Here is a 14,333-nt window from a genome sequence, read left to right as displayed (position 1 = left end):
ATTGTTTGTAATACTATTATAAACCTTGCCATATCTTTCTTTATGGTCCATGCTCATGCCATCTCTTCTGATAAGGAAAATCAGCCCTCCCCATCACAATCAACAGAAACTGATTTTATGTGTTCAAAAGTTAGCTCAACCTACAGACAATATCTTACATGCTTCACTTCCTAAATGTCATAATTCTCCGTGTTCTCTGGAACAAATATGGCGGCTCTGTTTTTTGTTTTGGTTTTTAAATAGACCTGAAAATCTTTCCATAGATGTATTTTGCATTGTTTACTACAACTACTTTTCTTTCCAAAATATAAATTTGAATCTCTTCATATATATGTTGGACCTCCATTACATTTGCTCCACCCTTTTTTCAAAATATATACTTGAATCTCTTTTCAAATGTATAATAGAAGGTTATAAGTTCATTTCTTTGTGACTACCAGGGCCTCCCTCACCTTTGGAGCCAAAAACAATGCCCAGAAAGATTAGGGGAATCTTGGATTTTATTCGTTTATAAAAGAGAACTAAAGTAAAATGGTCCCTGGCCTCCAGCTGGCAGTCAATCCTCCTCATTTCTCCTTGTGTGCAGATTTTTAAGTAAATGTTGAGTCTATGGGCTTATTTTCACAATAATGTGATGTTGCTGACAGGATCTGGAGCAACACAGACCCTGATGATGGTGGAGTGACCTATGGGGTGAGAACTAAGTGAGCATATAAGACCTCTTGCTGCCCTGCTTCCATTGTCTCCTCCTTATCTTCCCTCTACTGCCAAGGGATTCCAGCCAAAGTTCTATCTCTGAGATGCTTTCAATTCAGAATGGCTTTTGTCCTTTCAGATAGGGATTGTGGAGCAAACCCATCTGTTTGTCTAAGCTCTGTGTCACCCCTTTTCACTTCTTAAAAAAAATAAATAAATAAAAGTAAAAGATAAAAAGAAGAAGAAAGGAAAGAAAAACGGAAAGGAAGTTGAAAATTTAGAACGATTTTTTTTAACATCTTTATTGGAGTATAATTGCTTTACAGTGGTGTGTTGGTTTCTGCTTTATAACAAAGTGAATCAGTTATACATATACATATGTTCCCATATCTCTTCCCTCTTGCGTCTCCCTCCCTCCCACCCTCCCTACCCACCCCTCTAGGTGGTCACACAGCACCGAGCTGATCTCCCTGTGCTATGCAGCTGCTTCCCACTAGCTATCTATTTTACATTTGGTAGTGTATATATGTCCATGCCACTCTCTCACTTTGTCACAGCTTATCCTTCCCCCTCCCCATATCCTCAGGTCCATTCTCTAGTAGGTCTGTGTCTTTATTCCCATCTTGTCCCTAGGTTCTTCATAACCTTTTTATTTTTTTCTCTTAGATTCCATATATATGTGTTAGCATATGGTATTTGTTTTTCTCTTTCTGACTTACTTCACTCTGTATGACAGACTCTAAGTCCATCCACCTCACTACAAATAACTCTATTTCATTTCTTTTTATGGATGAGTAATATTCCATTGTATATATGTGCCACATCTTCTTTATCCACTCATCGGTTGAAGGACACTTAGGTTGTTTCCATGTCCTGGCTATTGTAAATAGAGCTGCAATGAACATTTTGGTAGATGACTCTTTTTGAATTACGGTTTTCTCAGGGCATATGCCCAGTAGTGGGATTGCTGGGTCATATGGTAGTTCTATTTGTAGCTTTTTAAGGAACCTCCATACTGTTCTCCACAGTGGCTGTATCAATTTACATTCCCACCAACAGTGTAAGAGGGTTCCCTTTTCTCCACACCCTCTCCAGCATTTATTGTTTCTAGATTTGTTGATGATGGCCATTCTGACCGGTGTGAGATGATATCTCATTGTAGTTTTGATTTGCATTTCTCTAATGATTAATGATGTTGAGCATTCTTTCATGTGTTTGTTGGCAATCTGTATAACTTCTTTGGAGAAATTTCTATTTAGATCTTCTGCGCATTTTTGGATTGGGTTGTTTGTTTTTTTGTTATTGAGCTGCATGAGCTGCTTGTAAATTTTGGAGATTAATCCTTTGTCAGTTGCTTCATTTGCAAATATTTTCTCCCATTCTGAGGGTTGTCTTTTGGTCTTGTTTCTGGTTTCCTTTGCTGTGCAAAAGCTTTTAGGTTTCATTAGGTCCCATTTGTTTATTTTTGTTTTTATTTCCATTTCTCTAGGAGGTGGGTCAAAAAGGATCTTTCTGTGATTTATGTCATAGAGTGTTTGGCCTATGTTTTCCTCTAAGAGTTTGATAGTGTCTGGCCTTACATTTAGGTTTTTAATCCATTTTGAGTTTATTTTGTTTTTAACACTTGAAAGTCTTGAGCCTATTTATAGTCATACTAATAGAGAAGCTCCAATAGCAAGAGAGCATTTAAAGAAACAGCAAAGAGAGGAAATCAGCCTTGGAGAACCTACAAAGACCCAGAATTCAAAGACATCTCCCTCTGTGCCCCCATTTTTATATCTGTATTGGCAGTCTCCTTAAGAGCAGGGAGACTCCCTGTCTTGCTAATTAAAATAATACCAGTACTTACAGGACTGGGAGCACACAGTAAGTGTTCAAAGGAGAGGAGGGAAGAGAGGAAGAGAGAAAAAGAGAGAAGGAGGGAGAGCGGGATGAAAGTGTTATTTTTGCCCTCATTCTACATCACAAGCAAAATTTTCCATTTGAGTAACAACCACAATGTACCCTACATCAAGAGATTGGTCTTAGATAACCATTATAGAGATCATAAATATCTTTTTCCATATCATAACTCTTACATTTATACTGACTTTTGTTTTGTTTTGCTTTTAGCTGTGTTGGGCCTTCGTTGCTGTGTGCAAGCTTTCTCTAGTGGCAGCAAGCGGGGGCTACTCTTCCTTGCGGTGCACGGGATTTTCATTGCAGTGGCTTTTCTTGCTGTGGAGCATGGGCTCTAGATGTACGGGCTTCAGTAGCTGCAGCACATGGGCTCAGTAGTGGCAACTCGCGGGCTCTAGGTTGCAGGCTCAGTAGTTGTGGCACACGGGTTTAGTTGCTCTGCAGCATGTGGGATCTTCCCAGACACAGGGCTCGAACCCATGTCCCCTGCATTAGCAGGTGGATTCTTAACCACTGCACCACCAGGGAAGTCCCTGTATTGACTTTTAACCAACCTCAATACCATTCATCTCTATTTCATATTTTCCCCCATATAATCTTTACTTCTTTGAACATTTCAGCAGGCTTGGTAATATTTACTGATAGTATTTCTAGGGTAGCCTCAATATATTATTGGGCCTCTCAGATAGCCTCTTAAAAAGTCTTCCCTTCTCACCTTAATGTTGACAGGAAAAGGTGAAAGAATGTTCACCAATTCTTCCCATTATGTATAGACCCTTCTTTAGTAGTCCTTGGACTTAACAGAAAAACTTAGTTTTCAGCACCTCTTGAGTGCATGCTATTATAGCTTGGGAATGTATGTATTTAGAAAATACAGCTTAGGACTTCCCTGGTGGCGCAGCGGTTAAGAATCCGCCTGCCGGGCTTCCCTGGTGGTGCAGTGGTTGAGAGTCCGCCTGCCGATGCAGGGTACATGGGTTCGTGCCCCGATCCGGGAAGATCCCACATGCCGCGGAGCGGCTGGGCCCGTGAGCTATGGCCGCTGAGCCTGCGCGTCTGGAGCCTGTGCTCCGCAACGGGAGAGGCCACAACAGGGAGAGGCCGCATACCGCAAAAAAAAAAAAAAAAAAAAAAAAGAATCCGCCTGCAATACAGGGAACACGGGTTCGAGTCCTGGTCCGGGAAGATCCCACATGCCACCGAGCAACTAAGCCCGTGAGCCACAACTACTGAAGCCCGTGCGCCTAGAGCCCGTGCTCCGCAATAAGAGAAGCCACCGCAAAGAGAAGCCCACGCACCACAACCAAGAGTAGCCCCCACTCTCAGCAACTAGAGAAAGGCAGCACGCAGCCACGAAGACCCAACACAGCCAAAAATAAATAGATAATTAAAAAAAAAAAAAGAAAGAAAATACAACTTAAAAGGATACTGACTGGAAAAATTCTTCTTTGAGACATAAAAATTACATCAATTATCTGGAACATAATTAGTATAGCTTAATTATTACTTGTTGTCTGCAGGGCAAAAAAAAATATGCTTCCTCCTAGTTTATAATTTTAAATTTAGTGAGTGCCAGGGATAAACACCTTTATACGTACAGTCTTCACGCAGTGTAAAATTAAAATTTAAAACCATTTGAACAGAAAGAGGTTTGGACCTCAGTATGGCAATTATCTGAAACAGTCTAAAACCTTAAGGTCAGTTTTTCAGAGTTCGACCATGTCAACTCATAAATTTGTTTTTGATGTGGTCTTGAATCAGCACAGGAAGATTTTGAATAACAACATGGACCAAGACTTATCCTGAAGCGCATAAATCACTTTTGACATATATGTTCATAACAACAGCCTTCAGAAGAAAAGGGAACAGTGAAAGTTCTAAGAAACTGGGCAAGGATACTTCCTAACGTTCAGTGGTTTGGATGAGTTGCTAAATTCTAAGTTGTAAAAGTGTATGTAGTTTGCATGAAAAAAATAAATAATTTTATTCACTATGCAGACAAAAAGTCCCTTTGAACATGCTCTATTTGGGGGTAATTTTGTGACTCAAAGAGTTCTTCATATTTCCCCAGGGATGCTTTAATCATTTTACCCTTTAAAGACCTCAAAAAATCCGGTTATGTGTCATAAATGTACATGTGTACCAGAGACATTCAGAACATATATTTCCTGTTAAATAATTAGGAGTGGGAGAGCAGGTCTTTGTGAGCTAAAGGATAGCTTTCCCATATAGTTGAAAATAGACCCTTAAAACTCAATATTTCACAATAACTCCTCAGTATTCATTAAGGGATCAATGTCCAAACCAAAGTATTCTTGTTCTGAGAGATTTTCTACATTGCACAGTTCAGCCAGAGGACACATTTTGGTGCAATATCTGAGGTCTAGGGAAATTTAATAGAAAAATATATTTAAAAAAAAAAAAGCCCAAATCTTCACAAAAAAGCCAAGCCAGGAAATGTTTGGATTTAGACACAGTGACTTTAACCCAAAGTGGTATTTTTTGGAGAGTGAAAGTAATTTGTGTGTCCTCTTAAACCAGAATTAGCTACAACATCCTATATCTGTCATTACTGGATAGGGCAACAATATTTTTCTTCTGTACTTGCCATTATTTGTTCTGATACTTCCTTTGCTCATTCTCCATATTTCAGGGAAATTGATAAATCTCTCCATTATCAAAACTTTCAATTATTTCAATTAATTTAAATGTGTTTTTAGTTTGGAATCATAAATTTATGTAAAATAGCATTCGTCCATCTTAATCTTTATTCCTTGTGCTTGCTGCTACTTATAATATTTCCAGTCTGAATGGTTTGCCTTCTTTCTGTCAACAATTATATTATGCTAACTTCCATGAGTGGAGGGATGGCCTCTACCTTGTTGGTTTATATCTCTTTTTCCTACTGAGGGTCTGAAAGTCCTTTGGGGCTGTTAGAATTTTTCTAAGCCACAGCTGCTTCTGACCTCACACAATTCCTGAGGTTCATCTCCCTCATTCCACTTCTCCAAGAGTGTGGAGAAGTGTCTACATCCTGTTCATTTTTCTATTAAAATGTAAATATATCCAAGAGCCTCTTAGATGTGCCTCATTTCTTGTTCGAGATTTATAGTTATTGTTTAGAAAGGTTCTTCTAATTCCTCTTAAACCACGTGTCTATGTACTAGGATCCCTGCTATGGAATTGCCCACATTTTTGTATTAGTTGTATTTGAAATTTGTTTCATGAAAAACCAGAATGACACTTCTGAGTGCCTGGAGTTGCACTCCCTTGATTGTTTTGATTTCCAAGAACAGGCTATTCACATACTGTTACTTCTACGCAGAATGTCCTTCCTCCCCTTCTTTTCTGGCCAACTCTCTGTCATCCCCGAAGAGAACCTACTTAGTAATCACTTTTTCTCTGAAGCCTCCCTGTCCCCCTTTTCTGTTTTTCTCCAGCATTTTACATCTGCCTCTATTAACAATTAGCACATTTCTCTGAAACTAGTGACCTAGACTGAGTTCTTGCAGCAAACTCTTAACCTCAAAGTCCCCAGTGCTTATACATTGTATTCATTCATCCATTTATTTACTCATTGAATCATGCATTTTAAAATACTTTTCAAGGGACTTCCCTGGTGGTGCAGTGGTTAAGAATCTGTCTGCCAATGCAGGGGACACAGGTTCGAGCCCTGGTCCAGGAAGATCCCACATGCTTTGGAGCAACTAAGCCCATGAGCCACAACTACTGAGCCTGCAAGCCACAACTACTGAGCCCACATGCCACAACTACTGCAGTCTGCGTGCTTAGAGCCTGTGCTCCACAACAAAGAGAAGAGAAGTCCCCGCTCCGGCAACTAGAGAAAGCCCATGCACAGCAACGAAGACTCAATACAGCCAAAAAATAAATAAATAAATTTATTTTTTAAAAATACTTTTCAAGTGCCTACTGTATGCCAGCAAGTATTTTTGTTTCCAAAGATCACCAGTGAATGATACAAATAAGATTTCTGTTCTCTGGAAGCCTTTATTTTAGTAGGAAGAAGCCTGACAATGAGCAAGTAAACAAATAAATGAACAAGATAATTTCAGTTGTTAATTGGTGTCCACAAAATATATAAAACAGGCCAGTATAGTGTGACGGAAAGGGTACTATAGATAGGGTGGTGAGACCAAAACTTTCTGGGTGATGATATTTGAGCTGAAGTCCAAATGGTGTGAAAAAACATCAAGAAGATCTGGTCAGAGAAATGCAAACCAAAACCACAATGAGTTATCACCTCATACCTGTTAGAATGGCTATTATCAATAAACAAGAGACAAGTGTTGGCAAGGCTGTGGAGAAAAGACAATTTTTGTGTACTGCTGGTGGGAATGTAAATTGGTGCAACCTCTATGGAAAACAGTACGGAGGTTGCGCAAAAAATTAAAAATAGAACTACCATAAAATCCAGCAATTCTACTTCTGAATATTTATTCAAAGAAATGAAATCACTATCTCAAAGAGATATCTGCCTCCCCATGTTCACTGCAGCATCATTTACAATAGCGAAGATGTGGAAACAACCTCAGTGTCCACCAAGCGATAAATGGTTAAAGAAAATGTGGTGCATTTACATACAATGGAATATTATTCAGCCATAAAAAGAAGGAAATTCTGCCTCTTGCAGCAACATGGATGAAGCTTGAGGGCATTATGCTAAGTGAAAGAAGTCAGACAGATAAAGACAAATACTATATGTTCTCACTTATATGAGGAATCTAAAAAAGTGAACTCAAAGAAACAGAATAAAATGGTAGTTGCTAGGCCCTGAAGTGGGGAAAATGGGAGATGTTGATCAAAGGATACAAACTTCCAGCTATAAGATGAAGAAGTTCTGGAGATGTAATGTACAGCATGATGACTATAAGTAACAATACTGTATTATATACTTGCAAGTTGTTAGGAAGAGTAGATCTTAAATGTTACCACCACACATAAAAATATGGTAATAATATGAAAGGATGGAAGTGTTAACTAACTTTATCCTTGTCATCATTTTACAATACATGCATGTATCAAGTCATCATATTGTACATCTTAAACTTACATATGTTTTGTGTCAGTAATATCTCAATAAATCTGGGGGGAAAATATTCTGAAATAATTTTTTCAAAAAAGAAGAAGCTATGGACACAGACCTTACAGACCTTATAGCAGGTGCATGCCCAAGGAGCAGAAAGAGGCCTAAGTGGGTGGATCTTAGCAAGTAAGAAAGAAAGAGAGGGGACTCCCCTGGTGGTCCAGTGGTTAAGACTCCATGATTCCACTGCAGGGGCCACGGGTTCCATCCCTAGTCAGGGAACTAAAATCCCACATGCTGCTCTGTGCGGCCAGGAAAACAAAAAAAAGAGACAGAGACAGAGGTAGGCAGAGGACAGATCAGGTAAAACCTTGAAAGCCATGGTTAGGAATTTGGATTTTGTTCTACTGCTACTGCAAATCACTACCGGGCTTTAAAAATAGTGATACAATCTACCTTGCATCTAAAAACACAGTTGTTCCATAATTGTTGAATAAATGAATACATTACGATCCCTTCATTTCCATATCATCAGCAAATTCTTTGTGTTAATTTTTAAATCTTGAATTGAGGCTTCAATATTGGAAGAAGCTGGAGAAGAACATTGGTGCCCTAGTCTTGGCTGCTGGCATTCTTCCTCCCAGAGTCTGCCCTCACTTCATTGTCTTGATCTCCAAGAATGGCTTTTTCACACAGAATAAGCCAGAATGTCCTTTCTCCCCTTCTTCTCCTGACTAACTCTTGGTCATCTCCCAAAGAGGCCTATTGAGTAATCGACATCTGAATGTTGACTACATCCTCTAGTTAGTGGATGACAATTATCGGTCTATATTGACTGAATAGAGCTAACATTGCAAAACTTCTACACAAGAAGGATTTGGGATCTTTCTTCTCTTTCTCTCCCTCTCTCTCATACTCCTTCCCCTACCCCAGCAAGGTGGCAGTCTTAGTTGACTTTCCTTTGGATTTGTTCTACCAAAGTTTAGATTGGGGCACGTGAATGGGCAAGAGAATAGGGCAGGGATTTGATTGTTGTCCCACATCTAAGTCATAATCTTCAATCCAACTTTTATGAGTAAAAAAATTGATTATTTTAGTATCATTTGCCTTACTCTTGTATCTACCCTAAACCTGGTTCTGAATTCAGAGCAAAGTAAAAGTGTTTCTGAAATTCCAGCAAGATATAGTGTGATATGGCTGGCCAACACTAAATTGGAAGTTTGTGAACCAGCTGGACTTGGGATCCAGATGCAACATTAGTGCTAACTTTCTGTGGAACTGTAGGCCAGTCTCTCAAAACCAATAACTAACTCTATGGCAGGCACTCATTACGCATTACATAGGTTATGCCATTAATCTTCAAAACAATCTGAGATGGATACAATTATCGTCTCATTTTACACATGAGAACTTGGGCAGAGTAAGTCATAGTTGCAACTTGAACCCAGACAGCTTGATTCAAGAGCCTAACTCAGTGTCTACAAGTTACCATTTTATTCATCTATAAAGTGCAAGGGTTGGATCAGACAATCCCTAAGACATATTTCAAGCCTAAATTTCTCTGACACATTCCCATTGCCTCATCTACCTTCCTAAAGATGAAATGTCCATCTTCAATGCTTTGATTTTCACAAATTAGCCCCATTTCTCTGTCATTTTCTTGTGGAAGGTGGGGATCCTCCTTCACAATGGTATTTATTTCTGTGAGTTGTTTGTGGAAGAAGACACACTATTTAGCAATAGTTACAATTGTAACTGTAACTTAAAATGAATGTAAAGCTAATTTGATCAGGTCAACAAACCTGACCTTTGTATTTTCCCCAACATTTATCATTTCAACACTGTCTTTTGTCAGAACCTGATGACTCTAAAATTCAAATCCTATATCTTGACATTTTCTATATCTCCAACTATTCTCTCTCCATATCCTCTTTCTCTTCCAAGCTGTAACCTTCAGCTGGAAATATTTATTAATGCCCCACAAGCAGTTTGCCACCCAGACTTTAAAATCACCAGATGCACACTGCACCTTACTTCTTACCATGTTGTTTGTTTCCATGTGAGATACATACTGACCGTATCCAACTGTGGTTATTTGGAACCATAATCACACACTTCTTACCAACTGCTCTTATTTAAAATGACTCATCCTGTTCCCCACTCAACTGTTTGTTACACAGGGAGTGAGTTAATGAGTCTTGGCAAACTCTTCATCCTAACTCAGATGTACCCCCTGAAAAATCAGCACTTCTCCTAAATGGCCACGTTATGTCTTCCAGGGTAGTCCATGGCCCTCAGCTCACAGCCACCATCACACACTCTTGTCTTCCTGGAAACTGCAACAGAATCCTCCCATGGTTTAGTGTCCATTGGTCCTTTTCTTTTTCTGTGAGTTATAGAGTGCATCTTATTTTTTGAAGGTAAGGTTCACACAACATGAGATGAACCAGAGAACTATGGCTAGCTCTACTGAGTTCTGATTGTTTTGCCCTATTATTTCTGTTTTGCCAAATTTTCTCACTCTTTACATTAGTTTATAATACATGCTAATAACTTAGGCTCTTCTTCTTGGCTTCCTCCTGACTAAACCATTATGCTGCACTGTCTTTATTGTACATAATGTTTAATAAAAATAGCTAACATGGGCTTCCCTGGTGGCGCAGTGGTTGAGAGTCTGCCTGCTGATGCAGGGGACATGGGTTCGTGCCCCGGTCTGGGAAGAGCCCACATGCCGCGGAGCGGCTGGGCCCGTGAGCCATGACTGCTGAGCCTGCGCATCCAGAGCCTGTGCTCCGCAACGGGAGAGGCCACAACAGTGAGAGGCCCGCGTACCAGAAAAAAAAAAAATAGCTAACATATGCTCATAGTATGCTCAGCTAACATTTAAGACAGCACTATTCACAAGCACCCCAAACTGGAAACTAACCAAATGCCTTTTAACAGTAGGATGGGTAAAAAAATTGTGGTATATTTCCACAATGTAATACAATAAGAAGACACACACTTAACTACATGCAATAATGTAATGCAATAAGGAAGGGAAGAGGAAGGAAAGAAGGGAGGAATGAAGGAAGGAAGGAACAAATGAACTATAACTACACCCATAATAATAATATGGGTGAATCTCACAAACGTAATTTGAGTGAAAGAAGCCTGACAGAAACAAATAAAACTATATGCTTCCATTTATATAAGGAACAAAATCAGGTGAAAGCAAATTGATGCTCCTATAAGTCGAGATTCCTGGGAACTGAGGGGATAGTGCCTGGAAGGGGGCAAAAGGGGTCTCTGGGTACTGATCATATTCTGTGATTACATGGGAGTGTTCAACTGGTAAAAATTCAATGAGTTCTACCCTTTAGAATATATGCCCTTTCTTTATGTAGACTTCACTTTTTTAAAAGTTTAATAAAGTAAACGAAAGAAGACATAAAAGTTGAAAACAAACTGAAAAGAAACTAATAGATATCCTTTATTAAGTACTTGGTTTTGTTCTAGTTGATGTTTATGTCTTTTTTACATGCTAACTCATTGCATCTATAGTAATGGAGCCAAATCTGGGATTCTAATGCAGACAGTCTGAGTGCTGATTTAAATCTGGGCTTTGTATTTTCTAGGTGTTTTTGTTGTTTTTTCATCTTTTGTTTTTACTTCTTTAATCCTCAGCTTTCTCATTTACAAAATAAAGGCAATAATAGTGGTTACTTTGTAGGTTTGTGGTAAGTGTTAAATGAGCAAATCTTTGTAATGTACTTAACACGATGCCTAACATGTGGTAAGTGCTCAATATATCTTTACTAAATGATAGTTTCTGGTTTATCTTGCCTAGAAATACTCAACTTTTGTAAACTCAAGCATTGTGAGATAGTCCACAAGACCATTCACCTTCAAATATTAGAAAATAAAAAGAGAGTAGCATGTCATGCCCTGCACAGGAATGAATGAGTGAAGGAAGGAAGGGAGGAAGGGAAGAGGAAGGAAAGAAGGGAGGAATGAAGGAAGGAAGGAACAAATGAACTAGAGAAGGATGCCATCCTAGCATGTGAAGATGGTGATTTAATAACAGTAAGAATGGGAGCAGACAGATGGAAAACCATCAAGATACATCATTATCAGATCTTCTTAAAGAAAAATTAAGGTAAAGGAGTAAGCACAGTTGTGCTTTTCTCTGAATCCTGACATTCATTACAATTTTGTATTGTACATGCATGGCAGACAGGATGTATAGTGGTGAGACTGCTGACTCAGAGACAGAGTACACTCAGGACTTCCCTGGTGGGGACGTGGGTTCGTTACCTGATCGGGGAACTAAGATCCCACATGCCACAGGGCAACTAAGCCCGCGCACCACAACTACTGAGCTCGTGCGCCTCAAGGAGAGAGCCTGCAGGCCGCAAACTACAGAGCCCACGTGCCCTGGAGCACACGCGCCACAGCTAGAGAGAGAAAACCCGCATGCCGCAACTAGAGAGAAGCCCGCACGCCACAACAAAAGATCCCACGTGCCACAACTAAGACCTGATGCAGCCAAAAACATAACAAATTAATTAGTTAATTAATTAATTAACTACAAAAGAAAAAAAGAGGCAGAGCACCCAGATTTAAGTCATGGCTACTTGTAACATCTGGGAAAACAACTTCTCCTTTCCTCAGTTTCCTAACCTGTATGATAAGGATAACACTAATACTATCCACCTCATAGTTTGAGGTTTAAAACAGTTAATATTTGTAAATAACTTGGAATCATTGGCATACAGAAAGCACCAATAACCACTTATGAAATACATTAAATATATTAAATGTTCAAGATTTACTCTGGGAAAAATTGTAAAGGCAAACTTTTCTTCTATCCTTTCTTGATTTTCTTTGCAATACTTCTAACCTTGCTCACTCCATGTCCCTAGCACACACAGGCTAGCCCCTGGTAACTCAAAGCCCTCCCCGGAAAGTACTCACCCTGACCTGCCTCCTCTCCATCCTGGATTTCTCCTTGGAATCTTTATAAAATTTACTTGTGCTATGTTTCATTCCACTCAATCTGAAAAAAAAAATGTAATCCTTTCTAAGAGATCATAATGGGTACATTTTTCTCAGATGACATTTCTGATTTTAACAGAGCTTCCTGAAATCTGCTTCATAACCACATGAAGTGACACAAATAGTACAAACTTCCAGCCCTATTTCTTGCCAACTGGCAGATATTTTCAATCAGAAAAATCTTGTCATTCTTGATAACAACAAATATATGACTACTTATTATAACCCTGATTATTTCAGAGCTGTAAATTGCAAAATAAAAAATTAATTTTCTCTTGTCTACCCTTTTACATTCAACTAAGGCGAAAAAAGGTGGAGAACTAAGAGAAGGAATATGTTCTGATTCTTCTGTTGAGTTTTAATTTCCCCAGGAAATTAAATTCGAGCTGATTTGTGCAACTTGTTCTCTTTCATGTTAAAAGACTCGACATATATACACTACCGAATGTAAAATAGATAGCTAGTGGGAAGCAGCCGCATAGCACAGGGAGATCAGCTCGGTGCTTTGTGACCACCTAGAGGGGTGGGTTAGGGAGGGTGGGAGGTAGACGTAAGAGGGAGGGGATATGGGGATATATGTATGCATATGGCTGATTCATTTTGTTGTACAACAGAAAGTAACACAGTATTGTGAAGCAATTATACTCCAATAAAGATTTTTTAAATAAATGAATAAATAAATAAAAGACTCTATATTTCCCAATATTCTGGAAGCCTAAGAGATAGTCCCTCCTTCAACCTCACCCTGAATTTCCCTGATTGATTCCAGGAGCAACCAAATGGCACATATGCATGTCCACACATGTGTACATAATCACATGAACACATATTCTGCATTACCATCCCTATTCCAGCGTTACAGTAAATTTCCCCAAATGAAAAAAAAAAAATCTAATTCTGATGACCCAGAATGCACAACCAGGACCTCAGTGGTACCGGGGAATCTTAAAATAATTTAGTTAAAAACAGAGACCTGTTTGAGTTGCAGAAGCTCAGGTTTTATTTAACTGCACAATGCATCCCAGAAGTAAGGCAATAACCCAAGCTCAGTTCAGAAGACCAACCACCCACGTCATATGCTATTGCAAACTTCAGGATGGCTCACTTAATCTGCACTTGTATTTTAGTCCAAAATGGCATTGAGAGTGTTATCAGTAGTCAAAAGAGATCTCTGACTTTAGGAAAAGATTGAGTGGCAGTTAACCCCAGAGGTCCAAACACCTGATCCTTCTCTTTCTCCATAGATATCTGGCCTGGCAGGCATTCATTATAATATGAACCCATCAGAGTTTGAAATCCCCATATGGGTCAGGGTGTTCTAGACATTTCCTGGCACTAGAGATACTCTCCAAAAAGTAAGCATCAATATAACAAGATAGAACCGATACCAACTTTTCCTAGACAACAGACACCAGTCATCAGCAGGGAAAGAATGTAAATTCTCACCATGATATAATCACAGAAAATGACTTGTAAATGTTCCGAACATTGGTTTAAAACATGTATCTCATGAGGCAAACCTGCACTAACCGATGACTCAGAAAGTACCAGATATAAATAATTACCCATGCACAGAAAGCACTTCCAAGGAAACTGAATCAGATCAAGAAGGAAGGATGGTTCAGGACATCCAGTACAAAACTTTCTCCTTCATTTA

The sequence above is a fragment of the Globicephala melas genome, chromosome 4 (genome assembly GCF_963455315.2).
Source record: "Globicephala melas chromosome 4, mGloMel1.2, whole genome shotgun sequence".
In the NCBI taxonomy this organism is placed as follows: domain Eukaryota; kingdom Metazoa; phylum Chordata; class Mammalia; order Artiodactyla; family Delphinidae; genus Globicephala; species Globicephala melas.
This window is presented reverse-complemented; position numbering follows the sequence as displayed.